Raw genomic sequence first — 6,770 nt, 5'->3', positions numbered from 1 at the left:
TGCTTGATGTCCTTGGGACATGGAGCATTCACGAAAGCTTCTATTTTCTTTGGTGTTGGCCTCAGTCCGTCCGCGTTTATGACATGGCCCAGGTACTCAACTTCTGTCGCTAGAAATGAACACTTCTCTAGATTTAGCTTGAGGCCTACTTCCTCAAGACTCTGTAGTACACTGGCTACGTTGTTCAAGTGATCTGCGTCGTCCAATCCCGTTACCAAGATGTCATCAAAGTACACGGTGACATGGCGCATGTCTTGTAGCAAATTTTCCATTTCTCTCTGGAATATGGCCGGCGCTGAAGCTAATCCGAAAGGTAGTCTGGTGTACTGGAAGAGGCCCTGAGGCGTGTTGATGGTCACTAGCTTCTGTGAGCTTGTGTCAAGTTCTACCTGCTGGTAAGCGTCTTTCAGGTCCAGCCTCGTAAACTTTTTGCCACCTGAAAGTTTCGCCCATAGGTCCTCGACTCACGTCACAGGATATTTTTCCAGCACAATGGCACCGTTAATTGTGACCTTGAAGTCGCCACATATGCGCACGCGGCCGTCTTGCTTGAGCACAGGAACAATTGGGGCTGCCCACTCAGACGTTCTGACGGGTGTAAGTACCCCTTCTCGTTGCATTCTTTGCAATTCTTCTGCAACTTTGTCTTGCAATGCAAAAGGAATCGTTCTTGGTTTGAAGAATTTTGGAGGTGAATATTCCTTGACAACAATTTTTGGCTTTCACACCTTTGAATGATCCTAGTCCGTCCGAAAATACTTCTTTGTAGCAAGTAAGCAGCTCGCCAACGCTCGTAAGTGAGTCAACGGATCTGACGTCATTTAGGTCGAGCTGAAGCGCACTGATACAGTTTCGTCCGAGAAGGGTTGGACACTGGTCCGGAGCTACAAACAAAGGCAGTGTTGCCTCTCTTCGTCCGAACTAGACTGAAACGGTAACCTTGCCCCTAACGGCTGTCAGTCTTCCGCAATAACTCTTCAGAATTACGTCTGATGGGTCTACTGAGAGCTCGGGAAACAGCTGTTGGAATGCGGTCTCCCCTATTACGGAGACACTGGCCCCCGTGTCTAGCTCCATTCTAAGAGGCCTGCCTGCGACTTGCAGAACTGCTACAAACGGAGGAATTATTTTCTCGCTGTTCTTCAGCCACGTCTCGTAGACCTGTGACTGGATTTCAGGAAGATTTCCACTGTCCTCAAGGCTGTGAACTGGCTGCTTTGTTGGCCTTCGCGTACTGTGCTTCCTTGACACTTTCTTTTGCTTCGTGTCGGCAGCCTTTGAGCGGCATACTCTGGCCAGATGCCCAATCTTGCTGCATGCGTTGCACCGGGATTTGGCGTGCTGGCATACTGTTGCGTAGTACGGCTCTCCACAGCGATAACAACTTATCGTCTGTTTCATTTGCTTGCTCATCGCACTGTGAACTGTCTGCGCTTTGGTCATGCCGTGAGCTTGCATCAACATGCTTGAGTCTCTTTTAGCCGTCTCCATTGCAATTAGAAGCTTGACTGCTGACTCGAACGTCAGGTTTGGCTCTTCAAGCAGGCGTCGTTGCATTGACGCGTCATTAATGCCGCAAACGAGTCTGTCCCGCAGCATGTCAGGAAGGAAGGTGCCGTACTCACAGTTTGCTGAAAGCTTTTTCAGTGATGCGGTGTAGTCACTGACAGACTCCTCCGGTTGGAGAGAGCGACTATTGAATCTTAAGCGGCAGACCACCACGGAAGGCTTCGGAATGTAGTGACCCGAAAGCACGGAAAATATCTCGTCGATAGAGACTTGATCTGGAGTTTTAGGCGTCAGCAGGCTCCGTAGTAAGGAGTAGGTACTGGACCCGCAGCAAGTCAGGAACACGGACTTTTTCTTCCCCTCTGGAACGCTGTTGGCGTCGAAGAACAGCTTAACTCGCTCAAGGTACTCCGTCCAGGCTCCTCCTTCCCCATGGAATGGCTCCAATGATCCGTAGGTCGGCATGGTTGCAGATGATGCGATGCCGGAACTTTTACCTCGTCGCCAGAATTGCTATAGTATTGTAAGGGGGTGAGCATAGAAGCGAATGCCGGAACGGATCACCGATGTGCCCTAACGAGGGCGCGGGAAGAGCGCCCCGTAAAACGACAGTACGCGTTGCTGGCGGGAGTCAGACTGGCCCCTCTTTTGAAAAGCGAGGGAGCGTTTATTATCTTTTCCCAGACTGGCCCCTCTTTTGAAAAGCGAGGGAGCGTTTATTATCTTTTCCCTTTCCCCCGTGAAGATGGGTGCCGCTGAGAAGGCGCCTGCGGTGTCCTTGGCGTCTGCTGCCTTGGGGAATCGTCACAAAGGTTCACTCCGGGACGCGGCACGACTTCTTCTAGCAGAATCTTCGTTACGACGCTTCTCGAGCCGTGCGGCGCGTTCTTCTGGCGTCTCTTGAGCGCGTTGTCTCTTCCTCGCTACGTTCGGTCGTTGTTGCGTCTCTTTCGCGCTTTCCATAACGACTACAATACACTGAGGTGAAGCGCATATTTCGAATTTCGATGGAGGCGAAATTCTAGAGGCCCGTGTACTGTGCGATGTGCGATGTCAGTGCACCTTAAAGAACCCCAGGTGGCCGAAATTCCCAGAGCCCTTCATTACCGCGTCTCTCATAGCCTGAGTCGGGTTGGGACGTTAAATCCGCATAAACCAAACCATATATATATATATATATATATATATACATGAATGAAGCGAACAGTCACCGAAACCAAGGTGCAATGGGGATTGTTTTCTGTTTTTTTTTATTTATAGTGCGGATTAGTGGGAGAAAAATACTTCAATTAAGCTTTGATTTAAAGGTAACTACTTATAAAGCAGCAGAAAAAACAACCATGCCGCCGGTGGGATCCGAACTCACGTTCTCCGAATATCGCTTCCCGTGCTCTTACCAACTGAGCTACGGCGACGGCTGTCCAATCTGCTGCTCTCGTGGGTATTTTTGTTTATTGCGTGTAAGCGAACCTTTGAGCGTGTTCACCAGCGCCACCCTATATATATATACCCACCGCGAGGCGACAACTCCTCTGCCTCTACTCCAGCGGAGCACATCTGGTGGAGCGAGAGGCGACGGCAGCGGCAGCGACGGCGGCGCCATCTGTTGGAGCGCAGCTGCGGTGTTGCTAGGCAACGGCGGCTCAAGGTCGGCCACGGCATACGGCATACGGTGCGACGAGCCGAAATGGCACGCTGGCTGGCGTAGTAAAGCTTTCGCTATAAAACGTAACAGCTGTTTATTCAGTTAGCGATGGCAGCGGACGAGCATACCAAAGCTACGCACGTCTTGGTAGCGGAAGGAAGAAAGCCGCCCTTCTCAGCCGGGCAAACTTGTTTTGTAGCCACCGTCGGTGACGCATGCATCGGGTGACGCAGTGGTGGCGCTGTGTTTAATCGGTAACGCAGTCCAGCGTGTGGCCGTGTTACGCCGGACCGGATGATAACAAAGCAGAGGCTGCGCGGAAATATGTGCAGAGTGTGTCGCCACAGTATTATTGCCAGAAGTATAGATTAATGTTACGGCTGTGGTGACGTCTGCATAAACGCGGATTTTCCTGAATGAATTAGCCATTATCTGAGGCAAGATAAGGTGCATTAATGACGCAGCGCAGGAACTGCAGTAATGCAGTGTCGGAGGAGAAACGGAGAGGTTAGGCTGAAAGAAAAAAGCCCGAACAATGTAAAAAAATTCAGATAGTAGCAATATCAAGTAATTTGCGTCGTTTCGAGCCTGCGGAACGCCATACTCAGGACCTGTAATTTTTTGCCGTGAAAATGCATTCTTTGTTATTTCACAGCCCGCTTAATGATTCGACGCGCCTGTCTGGAGCGGTCGCGCAATCTCTTTTTACTCAGCCATCACAAACGTTAGTAAAACCGGCGGAAGCTCTGAGAGCAGTGTGGGCGTAACGAGGTTTCTTCTGAAATTGACCGCCGAGGTTTCGTTGAGAGATTGTACCCTGATGGAGAATCAATAACGATGCTGCGCACAACGTGCGACGCACGGGTGAGCGTCCGATAAAAGGCGGGCATCCGCAAAACAAAGGCGGCATCTGTCGCCACCGCAAGGTACCAATTTCCTGCTTATTAAAGTAAGCCAGCAATGCACCGCCATAACATTCCATAACTGAAAATGTTATCTTAATGCGAATCATAGCAGGTCGGTAGAGAGTGCGAGGCTCCCAAAAGGTGTCTTGCGCCGGAATGCGATCAGAGTCGGCTTTTTCACATAGTACAACGTCGGTGCCCTTTTCATGTGCTGAGCGATGTACGATATAATGCATACATCACGCTGCAATACCGCATACGGATCGAATATAGTACTATGATCACTGTGTCAGGTCACCAGCGGACGCTGCGTTTGCGCTCAACTTTGGGTGCGCCTCACGTAAATGAAAATTGAATTTGATGAAACGAAAGAGCGCAGTAACTGTCCCACTTCTCGGCGGACGCCTCAACTGTGCCGTGGGGAAAGGAATGAAGGCGGGAGTGTAAGAAAAAAGAGCCCGCGTAGTACAGAGCTTCGGAAGAATTTCAACCATTGTGCGGTATTTAATGAGCACTGACACCGCTCAGCACACGGACGTATGTTTTGAAACGTTACTGGCGGTCCTGTTTTTACGAGCAAAAATCTTCATAGCAGGCATAATATAACGATGCTTAAGCGTGACCCGCCGTGGTGGCTCAATGGATATGGCGCTCGGCTGCTGACTCGGAAAACGCAGGTTCGATCCTGGCCACGGCGGTTGCATTTCGATAGAGGCGAAACGCTAGAGGCCCGTGTACTGTGCGATGTCAGTGCACGTTAAAGGACCCCAATGGCCGAAATTTTCGGAGTTCTTCACTACGGCGTCCCTCATAGCTTACGTAGCTGTGGGACGTTAAACCCCCCCCCCCCCCCCTAAACCAAAAACGATGCTGAAGTTACTTAATTGCATTTCTTAATTTCCGCCCTCCGTAATTTGCCGAAGCGATCCCATGCCTCGACTTCGATCGCTGTTACAAACTCAAGCTGAGGGCTTGATGTCGCTTGAACCACTGGCGAAGGGCAACAAATTAAAAAAAAAACAAACGGAATGCAATCGGGAAGGAATCGTTGTATACCGATTCCTCATAAGTATTCTTGGTAAAACGTAAATTCCAGTTAAAACCTTCGTTCCACATATCCTATCTGGAACGAGGCTCGTTAAAGCTTTATTTATGTGGAACACAAAACTCTGCAGCCTCTTTCTCGCCTTTTTAAACGTGACTGAAGTGGAACGAGTTCATATCACTGAAACAGCTAGTTCTTCGTTTTTCATTGATATTGGCATGCGGAACCTGGTTCCAGTTACTTGCTGACGCGTTCCATATAGAACTAGGTCGCTGCTCGCGAAAGGAAAAGAAGGCGAGCGCACTGAAGACAGCTTTTTTCTTCCGCCGTTGGGCAAATGACCAGTGGGCGCGTGACATCTGTGAGCCATTCTTCTGAAGTTGGGTTGACTTTCGAACCTCTAGATTCTCCCACGGGCCTCCGAACTGTGCGGACATACCTCGGAGCTCTTAGTTTCCGCCAAAACGGGGCCGTTGCCGCTGCTCTGCACATCGGCTGGCGTCGTCGACTGTGGCTTCATTCGCCTTACATTTTTGGCAGTTGTATTCCTTGGAACTCTTATGATGTGCTGTGCCCTGGATTATACTATTATGATGAACAATGATCGTGAACACTGAAAAATCTACGAAGAACAGACAAACGCAAGGCCTTGCCAAAGTTGCTAGTGTTGCTCCTGTCCTTATTCTTGTCTCTTCTTCGAGGATTGTCCAGTGTGGGCGATCATCGTTCACGTTAGGAATATTATGCACCCACAAGCCCCAACCGAAGTTTTAGCGGGTTATGCCACCGTCTGGACCATTTTGTCTACATCGCCGCTGTGTACATACCCCCGCGCCGCAGCCCACAAGCCTAGGTTCACCACCTGCTGCCTCCATCATGGCTCGGCCAGCAGTCCCACTGGGATTCCTCTTCGCGCCGCCGCTTACGCACCGCGAACTTTCACCGTCCGTGCGCCTCTCCCTTCGTGCGCCTGCCTGTCCTTCCTCGACTCGTACTCTTGCGCCATTTGTCTGCCCTCAAAAAAAACCTACTCTCGCCTAGACGGGCACTTCTTGGCGTCGAGGTTGACGCTGCGGCGGCTCGCTTCCAGCTGTAGCTCGTGGAATCTTGCACGGCTGCAGCCTCTCCACGTGCCTCAGAGGATCATAAAGCCTCGGAGACAGAAATGTTTTTTTTTTACCCTGCTGAGATCAACGGACCTGCCCGCTGCAGCTGGATTGCCCATTCGCCTTCATTATTCTGTGCGGACTGTCCGGCGCTGTGCCGCCGCTGGTCTCGTCGACTCTGCTGCTTTAGATGCACTGCATCTCTGCCCTTTTCCACTCCATCTTTCCTCACTTGCACTATGCAACTTTTTCTGTCCTATGGGACCTCCAGTCTCCTCCTTCTCTCATCCTTCTTTTCGCTTCTTAGACAGTATCGAGGGATCGACGGCGACATTAGGCCTGTTTGTTGTGCCGAATTTCACACAAGTGTAGACTTAATTTGAAGAGTGCAAAGGAAGTTCCTTAGAGGCAACAACTATAGTGTGCCTACACTTAGTTTGCGCAGTCTTCCTTACTCTCTCGACCACCAGGGCTACTATTTTGAGCCTTCTATGAATTACCCGAGCCTATGATGGGTGGTTGTGCGGGAATAGGTTAGCTGCTGTGCACGGTATCCGCTT

Source organism: Amblyomma americanum, chromosome 4 (assembly GCF_052857255.1).
Source record: "Amblyomma americanum isolate KBUSLIRL-KWMA chromosome 4, ASM5285725v1, whole genome shotgun sequence".
Classification (NCBI taxonomy): Eukaryota; Metazoa; Arthropoda; class Arachnida; order Ixodida; family Ixodidae; genus Amblyomma; species Amblyomma americanum.
This window is presented reverse-complemented; position numbering follows the sequence as displayed.